Source organism: Nerophis ophidion, linkage group LG23, assembly GCF_033978795.1.
Source record: "Nerophis ophidion isolate RoL-2023_Sa linkage group LG23, RoL_Noph_v1.0, whole genome shotgun sequence".
Classification (NCBI taxonomy): domain Eukaryota; kingdom Metazoa; phylum Chordata; class Actinopteri; order Syngnathiformes; family Syngnathidae; genus Nerophis; species Nerophis ophidion.
Window position 1 is genome coordinate 27482484 of NC_084633.1, and position 15169 is coordinate 27497652.

At 41.4% G+C, this 15169-nt stretch overlaps 1 protein-coding gene across 3 annotated transcripts in view; it reads left to right on the forward strand.

The window, feature by feature from the left end:
- The window catches only part of plppr2a (phospholipid phosphatase related 2a), a 188476-nt gene that overhangs the window by 32022 nt on the left and 141285 nt on the right, over positions 1-15169 (forward strand). The window lies entirely within an intron of this gene.

Genomic DNA, 15169 nt, shown 5'->3' on the forward strand with positions numbered 1-15169 from the left:
AAGAACCTCCTTCGTTCAGTGAGAACCCGCTTCGTTCAGTAAGAACCCCCTTCGTTCAGTAAGAACCCGCTTCGTTCAGTAAGAACCCGCTCTGTTCAATAAGAACCCACTCTGTTCAGTAAGAACCCTCTTTGTTCAGTAAGAACCTGCTTCATCCAGGGAGAACCCGCTTCGTTCAGTAAGAACCCGCTTTGTTCAGTAAGAACCCGCTGCATTCAATGAGAAACCGGTCCATTCAGTAAGAACCCGCTTTGCTCAGTAAGAACCTGCTTTGTTCAGCAAGAACCCGCTTCGTTCAGTGAGAACCCGCTTCGTTCAGTAGGAACCCGCTTCATTTAGTAAGAACCCCCTTCGCTCAGTAAGAACCCCCTTCGTTCAGTAAGAACCCGCTTAGTTCAGTAAGAACCCGCTCCATTCAATAAGAACCGGCTCCATTCAGTAAGAACCCGCTTTGTTCAGTAAGAACCTGCTTCGTTCAGGGAGAACCCGCTTCGTTCAGGGAGAACCCGCTTCGTTCAGTAAGAACCCCCTTCATTCAGTAAGAACCCTATTCGTTCAGTAAGAACCCGCTTCGTTCAGTAAGAACCCGCTTTGTTCAGTATGAACCCACTCCATTCAGTAAGAACCCGCTTTGTTCAGGAAGAACCTGCTTTGTTCAGTAAGAACCCGCTTCATTCAGTAAGAACCCACTTCATTCAGTAAGAACCCACTTCATTCAGTAAGAACCCGCTTCATTCAGTAAGAAGCCGCTTTGTTCAGTAAGAACCTGCTTCGTTCAGCAAGAACCCGCTTCGTTCTTTCAAACATGGGATTTGGGGACTCTGTTCGACTTGGCTGTCCCCTGAATGCATGCAATTACTACTTGGGTTTGCTCTCTGATTTGATTCCATCTGCAATCTCAGTGTTTGTGATGAATTTTTCAGGTGGAACTGTGTGGGGTTTGGGACAGCTCAGCAAACATACGGAGTGACAATGTTGCCTTGTTACAACACCCGGAGCAGCCGAGAGGCTCTTAAGTGGCTAAAGTTGTTCTGCGGAGTGTTCCCCCGGCATGTTTGTGAACGACATGAGTCAAATGGAATTTACGGCTGGGAGGCTTCACGGTGATGCTTTGAAAAATGGTCCTCATTTCGAGGTTATGGATATTGATGACTCATAACGGTAAAGTGGAAAAAAAACAAGTTGACTTTATATTCTTATTTGTGTTTCACTGTGACCATTAACATACTTACCAACCCTCCCGATTTTCCCGGTGCCACTCCTGAAAATCTCCCGGGGCAACCATTCTCCCGGATTTCTCCCGATTTCCACCCGGACAACAATTTTGGGGGCGTGCCTTAAAGGCACCGCCTTTAGCGTCCTCTACAACCTGAAAAGGAGACTATCATATATTCCTCCGTTATCCATAGGTTTATCTACAACCCATAAAGTAGGCAGGCACAGAGCTATTTCTCAGCGTGTGTTTACTCCAGCCGGCACGTTGATACACTGACACACAACATTCGGATTCCCATCATCCATCCATCAATTTTCTTCCGCTTATCCGAGGTCAGATAAGCTTCCCTGCCTAAGCAGGGAAGCCCAGACTCTCCTCTCCCCAGTCACTTCGTCCAGCTCTTCCCGGGGAAACCCCAAGGCGTTCCCAGGCCAACCGTGAGACATGGCCTTCCCAACGTGTCCTGGGTCTTCCCCGTGGCCTCTTACCATTTGGACATGCCCAAAAACCTGAGTGGCATCCTGACCAGATGCCCGGACCACCTCATCTGGCTCTTCTTGAAGTGGGCGAGCAGCGGCTTTACTTTGAGCTCCTCCCGGGCGGCAGAGCTTCTCACCCTATCTCTAAGGGAGAGCCCCGCCACCCGGCAGAGGAAACTCATTTCCGCCACTTGTACCCGTGATCTCGTCCAAAGCTCATGACCACAGGTGAGGATGGGAACGTAGATCGACCGGTAAATTGAGAGCTTTGCCTTCCGGCTCAGCTCCTTCTTCACCACAACGGATCGATACAGCGTCCGCATTACTGAAGACGCCGCACCGATCCACCTGTCGAACTCACGATCTACTCTTCCCTGACTCGTGAACAAGACTCCCAGGTAGTTGAACTCCTCCACTTGGGGCAGGGTCTCCTCTCCAACCCAGAGATGGCACTCCACTCATGCATTGCTTCAAAACTACGGCAAGTAGTAGAGTCCAAAAACATAAAGGAGACGAAGCAGAACGAAAAAGAGATGTGGCGACGACAATAAGAAGAAGTATGCTTGCAAGTTCCAAAATGATTGGGAAAAAAATAATTTTAGTTCATCCAGGACAGCTCGAAGAGTGAAGGGGTATGCGGCCGGCAAAGATCACACTTCTCCATTGAACACGGTGGATGATCAGATATACTCATTCATAAACGGATTATGTATATATTTATATATATATATATATATATATGTATATATATGTATGTATGTATCTGTCACTGTAGTAACATTTATTTTGTTGGATCAGTCATACTGGAAATCCACAATCAGCTTGTCTTACAGTCCTTATGTAAGACAAAAACACATATGTTTGTCTTATGTAGGCCCTGAAAATGGTAAATAAATAGCTAATAGCTAAATAAAGTGGTGGATAGAATAGCCGTGCCACAAACTTGAGGGTTGCAGGTCCGCTCCCTTCCACTTGTCATTTAAATCACTGCCGTTGTGTCCCTGGGCAGGACATTTCGCCCTTGCCCCCAGTGCCGCCCACACTGGTGAATGAATGATGGGCGCTGGTCAGAGGGGCCATGGGCGCAAACTGGCAGCCACACTTCCGTCAATCTACACCAGGGCAGCTGTGGCTACAATTGTAGCTGTTAGAATAATTATATCTGAATTATCACAAAAACTTTGTGTTACATTGAGTTCCCAGCGACAAAACCAAAAACTGTCTTTGGAACCTACCAAGAGTAAGGCTCGTAAAACTCCACTGTGTAGGGGGGAAGCAAGATGAAGGTGTTCCTGTTTCTTTCATGTATTATAATCAAACCGAACGGTAGTGTCTGACCCAAGGACTATAAAAGCAAAGAGGAAACAGGACCAGAATCCCTTTCAGTTGACCTCTTTTTGAATTATTTTTCGAACCTCACTTCGAACTCTTTTACGAACCACTTCTTTGAACTGTTTTACGACCTTTTCTGTGAGCTGTTTACGGCCTCGTCCTTTAGAAGCAGCTGTTGTCATGTGTTCAGAGAAACTCCAAATAAAGGGGGAGAAATACAATATTTTGCCAGAGCGTGGGTGACACTGTAAGAGGTTACACGTTTCTCCTCAATTGAGCAAAATTGATTTCTGTCTCTGTTTAATTCTTTGCTCCTTGACTTGTTTAATAGATGTCATCAGTGTTTTAACCTGACAGTAGCTTACCAACACCAGGTGTGAATGTTTGCGTGAATGAATGATGGGTTCTCACTTTCTTATGAAGCACTAGTGTGGGTACTAGACTGGCCTGCTTGTAGTCCAGACCTGTCTCCCATTGAAAATCTGTGGCACATTATGAAGCCTAAAATACCACAACGGAGACCCCGGACTGTTGAACAACTTACGTAAGCTGTACATCAAGCAAGAATGGGAAAGAATTCCACCCGAAAAGCTTAAAAAAATGTGCATATTAATCATGATACATACAGCAAAAGCTGAAATCTAAGTAAGATTAAATATCTCAAATGAGGGTGATATTTGCTTATTTTCTGTCTGAAAAGATAATTCTTCTCACCAGGAAGATTTTTTTTCAGAGTGTTTTACTTGTTTTAAGTGTTTTATCTCACTAAGATTTTACAGCTTGTAGCTGAATTTTTATGACCTATATTGAGTAAAACATGCTTGAAACTAGAATATCAACTGTTGCAAACACTCACAAGTGTCATGATCTGTGGTCTTTATCATGTTGTCGTTATTTTCTGTAAGTTTTAAGACTCCATTAGTTCCTGTTTTTGTGCACCCTTGTTTTTTTTTTTAGTTTCCCTGGCGACTAATTAGTTTCACCTGCTTCTGGTGTTCGGGACACGCACTTGCTCTTAACAAGAGGACATTATTGAAGCCTGTCTTTGCCAGTCAGTCATCCTGGCGTCATTGCTTGTTTCATTCGATACTATAGTTCATGCTGCTCATTTTCATGTCCGATTCAAAGTTCATGCTAATTGTCCGATTCATGCCGTGTCCACGTAAGTGTTAAATAGTTCATGCCACAGTAAGTCTTGTTTATTTCATGCCACAGTTAGAGAGTTTTTGCCTGTTTCATAGTTCCATGTTTTTTGCCTTAGCTTCCACGTGTGATAGGCATGCCTGCCTTTATTGTTTGCCTATTATTTTGTAATTAGATTAATAAAAATGTTCCTACCCGCAAGGCTTGTCCGGAATAGTCCGTTTGCATCCCGGGAGAACAAACCTCGCAGTATGCTGCGACCCCACCGTTGTGACAACAAGTATAAAACTACTTTTTAAAGTAATAATTTCTTATTTCAAGCATGAACAAAAAAATCATGACTTTGACACAATTGTGTCTCATATTAAAACAGATGACAACCAAATGGACTTTGCTGTTTTATTTTCAACGAAACAATTGAAAATACGTACTCATAGTAGTACAATTGTTATTAGTGGGAATATTTTTATTTTAAGGTATCTTTGGGTTCATTGAGGTTTGCTAATTAAATTTTTTTTGTAAAGTCTTGACAAGCCAAATTTTCTTGTTCTATTGGCAGATAATTTTGCCAGCTCACGGCTAATGCCGTATCAGATTGTGTAGATGTTTCTCAATTTGGGGGCTGCATCCTTCCAAGGACCCAGCCCGCGCGGTCGACAAAGTGTAAGTCCTGGTGAGAACGATATTAATTGGGACAGTCTAGCCTACGGAACACATCCTACGTTTCCTACGTTTATATAATTTCATTGTACTTGTGCGATGACGATAAAGTCCTATCCTACGTTACAGTTACGTCACGTATCTGCTACTCAGTCGCCCGAGGTTTACAATGACGAATTGAAGAGAAGAATGTTGAATAGTTTTTTTTCGTGTGTGTTTCCTTGGTCCTCTACCTTAGTCTAGAGGAAGTGGCTAACAGCTCTAACTCTGATTTCCCCGATCAAGGGCATACTTGCCAACCCTCACGAATTTTCCGGGAGACTCCCGAATTTCAGTGCCTGTCCCGAAAACAACCATTCTCCCGAATTTCTCCCGATTTCCAGCCGGACCTGAGTGAGGACAGCCTCTCGTCACGTCCACTTTTCCTCCATATAAACAGTGTGCCGAACCAGTCACGTTATAACATCTATGGCTTTTGGAGAGTGCACAACTGCACACACAACAAGAAGGAGACTAGTATATATATCTCTGTTATCCATAGGTTTATCTATAACCCATAAAGTAGGCAGGCACGGAGCTATTTCTCAGCGCGTGTTTATTCCAGCCGGCACGTTGATACATTGACACACAACATCCAGATTCCCATCAAGCATTGCTTCAAAACTACGGCATGTAGTAATGTCCAAAAAAAGACAGTGACAGAGAATAGAACAAGGGTGGACAATTCAACCATAAAGTCACTCCTTTCCTGCGAATTAAATGTCACAGATGCTGCCCATACTTAAGCTCCTTCATAAGCTTCGCTACTGGCTGCAAAGCATTGCACTTACAACAATGAGTAGAGAGGAGTGTTATATGTGTAAATAAATGAACACTGAAATTCAAATATTTTATATATATATATATATATATATATATATATATATATATATATATATATATATATATATATATATATATATATATATATATATATATATATATATATATATATATATGTGTGTGAATGTGAGTGTGAATGTTGTCTGTCTATCGGTGTTGGCCCTGCGATGAGGTGGCGACTTGTCCAGGGTGTACCCCGCCTTCCGCCCGATTGTAGCTGAGATAGGCGCCAGCGCCCCCCGCGACCCCAAAAAAAGGGAATAGGCGGTAGAAAATGAATGATGATGATATATATATATATACACAGTGAATTCTAGCTATAAATATACTCCGTCCCTGTCCAACTTAAACCTCATATACCCCACATATTGTGTCATATATATATATATATATATATATATATATATATATAGAAATATATATATATATATATATATATATATATGTATATATATATATATATATATATATATGTATATATATATATATATATATATATATGTATATGACGCAATATGTGGGGTATATCAGGTTTGAGGTGGTCACCCCAACCCCGTCCACCTTAAATCTCATATACCCCTCATATTGTGTCATATATCCATCCATTCATTTTCTACCGCTTAATCCCTTTTGGGGTCGCGGGGGGCGCTGGCGCCTATCTCAGCTACAATCGGGCGGAAGGCGGGGTACACCCTGAAAAGGTCGCCACCTCATCGCAAGTCCAAATATATATATATATAAAAATATGTGTATGTATGTGTATATATGTATGTGTGTGTATATATATGTGTATATATATCAATCAATCAATCAATGTTTATTTATCTAGCCCCAGATCACAAATGTCTCAAAGGACTGCACAAATCATTACGACTACAACATCCTCGGAAGAACCCACAAAAGGGCAAGGAAAACTCACACCCAGCGGGCAGAGAGAATTCACATCCAGTGGGACGCCAGTGACAATGCTGACTATGAGAAACCTTGGAGAGGACCTCAGATTTGGGCAACCCCCCCTCTCTAGGGGACCGAAAGCAATGGATGTCGAGCGGGTCTAACATGATACTGTGAAAGTTCAATCTATAGTGGCTCCAACACAGCCGCGAGAGTTCAGTTCAAGCGGATCCAAGACAGCAGCGAGAGTCCTGTCCACAGGAAACCATCTCAAGCGGATCAGCAGCGTAGAGACGTCCCCAACCGATACAGGCGAGCGGTCCATCCTGGGTCCCGACGAGCGGTCCATCCTGGGTCTCGACTCTGGACAGCCAGTACTTCATCCATGGTCATCGGACATAGGAGAAAGAAAAGAAGCGGCAGATCAACTGGTCTAAAAAGGAGGTCTATTTAAAGGCTAGAGTATACAGATGAGTTTTAAGGTGAGACTTAAATGCTTCTACTGAGGTAGCATCTCGAACTGTTACCGGGAGGGCATTCCAGAGTACTGGAGCCCGAACGGAAAACGCTCTATAGCCCGCAGACTTTTTTTGGGCTCTAGGAATCACAAATAAGCCGGAGTCTTTTGAACGCAGATTTCTTGCCGGGACATACGGTACAATACAATCGGCGAGATAGGCTGGAGCTAGACCGTGTAGTATTTTATACATAAGTAGTAAAACCTTAAAGTCACATCTTAAGTGCACAGGAAGCCAGTGCAGGTGAGCCAGTACAGGCGTAATATGATCAAACTTTCTTGTTCTTGTCAAAAGTCTAGCAGCCGCATTTTGTACCAACTGTAATCTTTTAATGCTAGACATGGGGAGACCCGAAAATAATACGTTACAGTAATCGAGACGAGACGTAACAAACGCATGGATAATGATCTCGGCGTCTTTAGTGGACAAAATGGAGCGAATTTTAGCGATATTACGGAGATGAAAGAAGGCCGTTTTAGTAACGCTTTTAATGTGTGACTCAAAGGAGAGAGTTGGGTCGAAGATAATACCCAGATTTTTTACAGAGTCACCTTGTTTTATTATTTGGTTGTCAAATGTTAAAGTTGTATTATTAAATAGAGGTCGGTGTCTAGCAGGACCGATAATCAGCATTTCCGTTTTTTTGGCATTAAGTTGCAAAAAGTTAGCGGACATCCATTGTTTAATTTCATTAAGACACGCTTCTAACTGACTACAGTCCGGCGTGTTGGTCAGCTTTAGGGGCATGTAGAGTTGGGTGTCATCAGCATAACAGTGAAAGCTAATACCGTATTTGCGTATGATGTCACCTAGCGGCAGCATGTAGATGCTGAAGAGTACAGGGCCAAGGACTGAACCCTGGGGAAGTCCACACGTTACCTTAACATAGTCCGAGGTCACACTGTTATGGGAGACGCACTGCATCTTATCAGTAAGATAAGAGTTAAACCATGACAGGGCTGAGTCTGACATACCAATTCGTGTTTTGATACGCTCTAATAAAATATTATGATCGACGGTATCGAAAGCAGCGCTAAGATCGAGGAGCAGCAACATAGATGACGCATCAGAGTCCATCGTTAGCAATAGATCATTCGTCAATTTTGCGAGGGCTGTCTCAGTCGAGTGATTTGCCCTGAAACCGGATTGAAAGGTTTAGATTGTTCAACGCTAAGTGTTCATTTAGCTGCTCTGCAACAATTTTTTTGAGGATTTTCGAAATAAAGGGAAGGTGAGACACCGGTCGGTAGTTTACCATGAGGTCAGGATCGAGGTTAGGTCTTTTAAGGAGAGGATGAATAACCGCTTTTTTGAATGCAAGGGGAACAGTGCCCGAGGAAAGTGATACGTTTATAATATTTAGCACTGATGGACCTAATAATACAAAAAGCTCCTTGATAAGTTTCCCAGGAAGTGGGTCAAGTAAACATGTTGTTTGTTTTATTCCATTTACACGTTGTAACAGTCCTTCTAATGTTATTTCATCAAAACGAGAGAAACTATTTTGGATATTTGCAGTATCCGCCGTATATACCATCGTATCAGTGTTAATAGAACCCAGTTGTAGCTGGGACGCATTGTCTTTAATCTCCTTTCTAATAAGTTCAATTTTCTTATTAAAGAACTTCATAAAGTCATCTGCCGAATGGGTGGAGCTACTGGAAGGAGTCCCTTGTTGGGTTAGCAATGCTACTGTACTAAACAAAAATTTTGGATCGTTTTTATTAATGCGGATGAGATTTGAGTAATAATTAGTTTTAGCTAAGGTAAGCGTGCGTTTATAAGTTATTAAACTATCACTCCATGCTTGATGGTGCACCTCAAGTTTAGTCGTGCGCCATTTGCGTTCCAGCTTTCTACATAATAATTTCTGAGCTCTAGTTTCTTCAGTAAACCATGGCGTACGCCTTTTTGGAGCCTTTTTTAACTTCAGCGGTGCTATACTATCAATGGTTTCGCGCAGGGCGTTGTTAAAGTTGTTAGTGAGGTTATCAATAGAGCCCACATACTTTGGGAACGGTGCCATTACCGAGGGCAGTAGGTCCGCAAGAGTCGTCGTTGTGGCAGCATTAATGTTGCGGCTGCTATAGCAGTTATTATTATTATTAGTTTGACGAACATGCGTCTGAACTTTGAATTTTATAAGGTAATGATCGGACAATACTTTAGTATACGGGAGTATCGTAACTTCTGAAACGGTGATACCTCTGACAAGCACTAGGTCTATCGTATTACCGCTGCGATGCGTCGGTTCATTTATTATTTGTGTAAGACCACAGCTATCAATTATAGTCTGGAGCGCCACGCACGGTGGGTCCAATGAGGTATTCATATGGATATTAAAGTCCCCCATTATAATTATATTATCGTCGTGCGTCACTAGATCAGCAACAAACTCTGAGAATTCACTAATAAAGTCCGAATAGGGCCCTGGGGGGCGGTAGATAACGGCCAGGCACAGAGGCAGAGGTGTGGCAGACTTCATAGAAAGCACCTCAAACGATTTATATTTATTATTTAAGTTAGGACTAAAGTTAAAGTTTTCGTTGTATATTAGTGCGACACCCCCTCCTCTTTTGAGGTGACGGGCAATATGCGCATTCGTATAGTTAGGAGGGGATGCCTCATTTATCGCAAAAAAGTCGTCTGGTTTAAGCCAGGTTTCGCTAAGACCGATGACGTTAAGGTTGTTGTCTCTAATGACCTCATTGACTAATAACGTTTTGGGACACAAAGATCTGATGTTTAGAAAGCCCATATTATAGGTAGTGGGCTGTTTTAAGGAGTTGTTGATAAAATTATCCGTAGTAGCAATATTAATAATGTTGCGTTTATTATGCGCAGTGTACTTAAAATAATTACGACCATATCTAGGAATTGATATGACGGGAATTTTCAGAGTGTCTACTTGGCGCTGCGATAAACTGAACGCATCATAATTTTCCACCTCAGTAGAACGCATGTCTAACTCTGACGTAGTCATAGACACAGTAGAAAAAACATTTTGTGAGTTGTGTATTATTCTACGAAAATTGCAATGTGTACAGGGATCATCCAGCCTGGCGCTGGCTAGTTCTAGCTTAAATGACTCCATACCCAGGCTAGCAGGCTCTGTAATTGCCTGTGACCGGGCTTGCTCTAGTGCAGTTAGTCAAATGTGGCTCAATGCGAAGTCTATGTTCCGAGACAAGAGGATAGCGCCTTCCTGGTTAGGGTGAAGGCCGTCTCTCCTCAGCAAGCCAGGTTTGCCCCAGAAAGAGGGCCAATTATCAATAGACGTAAATCCCTGTTGTCTGCAGAAGCTATCCAGCCACTTGTTAAGAGAGACTAATCTGCTATATCTCTCATCATTGCCTCTCCCAGGCAGGGGGCCAGAGACAATTACTCGATGCCTGGACATCTTTCTGGCGAGATTACAAGCCCTGGCTATGTTTCTCTTTGTAATTTCTGATTGTCTCATCCTAACGTCATTGGAGCCAACGTGTATTACTATATTCGCATAACTAGTGGTGCGGTTAGCCTGCCGTACGTGTTTACTAGACCTGCTGCGAGTTAGCTCCCTAAGATTAGCTTCAATGTCAGGTGCTCTGCCCCCGGGAATACACTTAATTGTGGCTGGTTTGCTAAGCTTTATGTTTCGGGTGATGGAGTCCCCTATGACTAACGTGTGGTGCCCGGTAGACTGGGGTGTAGGACTAGCTAAAGGGCTAAATCTATTATGCGTCTCAACCGGTACACCGTAGCTTGTAGGCCGGTTAGGGCTGCTACAAGCTGGGCTAGTTAGCTCGCTACAGCTAACGCTAGCAGATGTGTCCGCAACATCTAAAGTTACGAAATTACACTGCTCTAACTGGCGGACACGGCTCTCTAGCAAAGCCAACCTATCCATGAGTAAAGTGCACGAAGCGCAGGAAGCCATACTCACAGAAACTTTCCGTCGCCGAGTGGGGTGCCAGCTGTCTTCGGGAAGTGGTGGTCACGGTGGCGGGGGAGTAGCTTCCTTCAGACCGGCGCTGCCTTTCTCCGCTAGCCTCGTTAGCTTAACAGCTAGCTAGCTGAGGGCGAAGTGGTGAGACAGAGATCGGGTGATTTGCAAGTTAAATTGAACTATTAAATATGTTCGAGAAGTTGTAAATAAAGCTGCAAAACAGTTAAAATCACACAGATAGAACGATACTTAGCTTTTTTGCAACAAGAGCAGTCAGCGAGCAGTCATTCACGTTGACCTTGGAAATGCCCAGACCAGACACCAATAAAGATTGACTGCGAATAAAACCCGTCCGATCCACATCAGTCTGAAAAGAAAAATGATCCATCCATCCATCCATTTTCTACCGCTTATTCCCTTTCGGGGTCGCGGGGGGCGCTGGCGCCTATCTCAGCTACAATCGGGCGGAAGGCGGGGTACACCCTGGACAAGTCGCCACCTCATCGCAGGGCCAACACAGATAGACAGACAACATTCACACTCTCATTCACACACTAGGGCCAATTTAGGGTTGCCAATCAACCTATCCCCAGGTGCATGTCTTTGGAAGTGGGAGGAAGCCGGAGTACCCGGAGGGAACCCACGCATTCACGGGGAGAACATGCAAACTCCACACAGAAAGATCCCGAGCCTGGATTTGAACCCAGAAAAATGATGAATGTGTATATGTATGTATATGTATATGACACTATATATATATATATATATATATATATATATATATATATATATATATATATATATATATATATATATATATATATATATATATATATATATATATATATTAGGGCTGGGCAACGATTAAAAATTGTAATCGAAGTTAATCGCACTTTTTCTCTGATTAATCGCGATTAACTGCATTGTATACGCAAAGCCCAATAATGAATTCAAAAGTAGTGTGTAGTGTACCTTTATTGGAATATTCTCCCACATGAACAAAAGCGCCAAAACATTTGTTGTGCAAACACAATTCAAATCAGTCCTTGTTAAACAGTAGCAGTTAAGTAGCATATTTTATGAAAATCAACTCAAAAAATGTAAATACAAAGATTTAAGCTTATTGCCACTGCCAGGGTATTTAAGTTATCCTGTTTGTTATGGAAAATAAATATAATCTACATACAAATCTCTGAGCCACAATCATAACATCCGAACAGGCAATTTCTGAGGTAACAGCAGAAACATTTTTTTTAGCAGGGATCTTATGTTTAAAAAACCTATATTATTGGTAGTGGGCTGTTTTAGGGAATTTTTGATTAAATTATCCGTAGTAGCAATATTAATAATGTTGTGTTTATTATGCGTAGTGCACTTAAAATAATTATGACCATATCTAGGAATTGATATGATGGGAATTTTCCGATTGTTTGCTTGGTGCTTTGATAAACTGAACGCATCATATACATGGTACTATACTGTGATGTTATGAGGGAGGAATAAAAGAACTACCCTACCCAGCATGCAACAGGAGTGAAGAGCATGCGCGGTAGCCTGGTATAGGTTGTGTGTCGCCATGACGGCATCTTGTATGTTGTGATATGCACGCTCTGAAAGCAAACGTTAAGAACTCAGCCAACACTCCTCGTCTGCATTATTCATAAATATACAGACAACACATATACTCCGCTGCTTCACAGGCCGCTGGATGTAGCCGGCAAAGTATTTCCATGCTAGCTAGCCGGTCTAGCAAGCACGCGTCATTCAGTCCAAAACGGCCCGATCTATCCACATCCAGAATTGTCTGGCGGTCGTAAGTGATCCCGGAGTGACCACGCTGTAAGCCAGCCAGGAAATTTGCAGAATTGTCCGGTATTTTTGCCAAATGTTCCATCTTGACCAAGAGCCCCTCGACGCCGCGGGCGAAGCCATCTTGTTAAGAAAAGGCGTTAACAAAATAAAAGCATGTAAACAACATACGCAAATGTGCGATAAAATAATTGTCGGCGTTAATAGATTGATGAGTTAACTCATAATTAACGCACTAATTTGCCCACCCCTAATGTATATATATATATATATATACATATATATATATATATATATATATATATATATATATAATTGAGAATCGATTCTGAATCGCACAACGTGAGAATCGCGATTTGTATTCGAATCGAATTTTTCCCCACACCCATAATATATATACTTGAATTTTAGTGAATTCTAGCTATAAATATACTCCGCCCCCGCCAACCTTAAACTCCATATACCCCACATATTGTATCATTTATCACTGTGGACACAATCATTTATTATTGTGTCCACATTATGAGGAGCAAACTGTAAAAATAGATTATTAATCCACTTATTCATTTACTGTTAACATCTGCTTATTTATAAACTAAAACTCAAACTCAACTCAACTCAACTCCTCCGTACGCCGGCCCCTAGTGGCCATATTTGTAGTTTGAGAGACATGCTTCCCACGAGCTTCCCTTCAAACTGTTTGTTTGTACTGTGATCACCAAATAAACTGCAAAAACACCAATTAGTCTCTCAGCCTGAACTGAACATCTGAAATCAAAACTTCTAATGCATTGCAAATGTGCAAACTTTATTTTCCCCAAACAATATTATGGGGTTAGATTGAGGCCAGACCAATATAGTCATAGTTCATACTGAAGGGCTCGCTCTACTAGCATTTGGCGTTTCTGTTACTACATTGTAATAAGCGAAACATACATTAAAATTGTATTGTCGGGTGGAGAAAATAGAAAAAAACATGAATTAGCTTTTACATAAGTGGTCTGGTCCGCCTCACGTCCCTGAGTCTGTCCCGTTGGAAATGGGTCTATTTGAACTGATCTTTACTGGAACACGTGAGCACCCCAGAGAGGGAGTAAGAAACAATAGCAAGGTTGATCTGCCGCTCCCCTGCGAGTGCGTCTGGTTGGTTGGTTCTTACACACTCTGAACACTCTCCATTTGGCCACTCGGCCATGTGCCTCCCACTCATCAGCTTCGACTGAGTCAGTTCCCTCGTTTACTCGACAGCTCTTTGTAAGTGTGCCTGTGACTGTGAGCAGAAAGAAAGTGGGACTGACTATTTATATTTTTTTAGCATGAAAAAGGATGTGCGGCACAAATATGATCTTGAATAAGCTGTACGTGTTTGAAATAATGTACATCATTGTTATAGTAATCAATTAAATCAATCGCAGCTGTGACCTTTGCTTCGCCAACTAGGAGTGTGATGTGTGGATCGATACTGAATTATTGATACCGCCGATACCAGATCCTTATGCTCTATACTATCGATCCTCAAAACGCTTTTGGTACTTTAGTCTAAACTTTTTCAACCAAAGGTACTTTTTGACACTTGTGATTTAGGGCTATATAAGTAAACTTTGATTGATTGATTGATTGATACTGAAAAGTCAAAGTATGCATGGGCCGTAATGACATGTTTTTAATTTTAAAAAACAATGCTAAAAACGGATGTTGTGTCAGCTTTGGTATTATAAGCGACTAAGTATATTATTAATCGTATTATTAATCGTGAATTATTCGGTATTATCAACCCATTACACACTGTACTAATTTTTTGGCTGTTTTCCTTCCATGTTCACTGTTGTTTATTCCTATAAAACTATGAATATGGTTGTGTAACTGCAAAACGTAGTGTGTAAAAAATGATACGTGTATGAAAATTATAATTTTCAGTTACTCGTTTGACAGTGATTGTTACGGTTGTTTTAATTTTTCGAATTAATTAATCAGTTAGTTTTACATTTTATAACTACTAACTAGATTGTTTATATTTGAAGTATGTTATTTGTATTTTTAGAGCTTTTAATATTTTTGTAAGCATTTAATATGTTAGTATTATTGACATTTTTAATAAATCAACTAAACTTTTTTTTATATTTTAAGTAAATATTTTTTTTTGTTTTGGGAACTTCTAATATTTGAGATAAGGGTGTCTAAACTTTTTCCACCTAGGGCCTCACACTGAAAAGCCAAGTAGGACAGTGGCCATGTTGATATTTATTTATTTAAAAAAAAAAGGTCAAAACTATATGTATGTATCTATGTATGTATATATATATATATA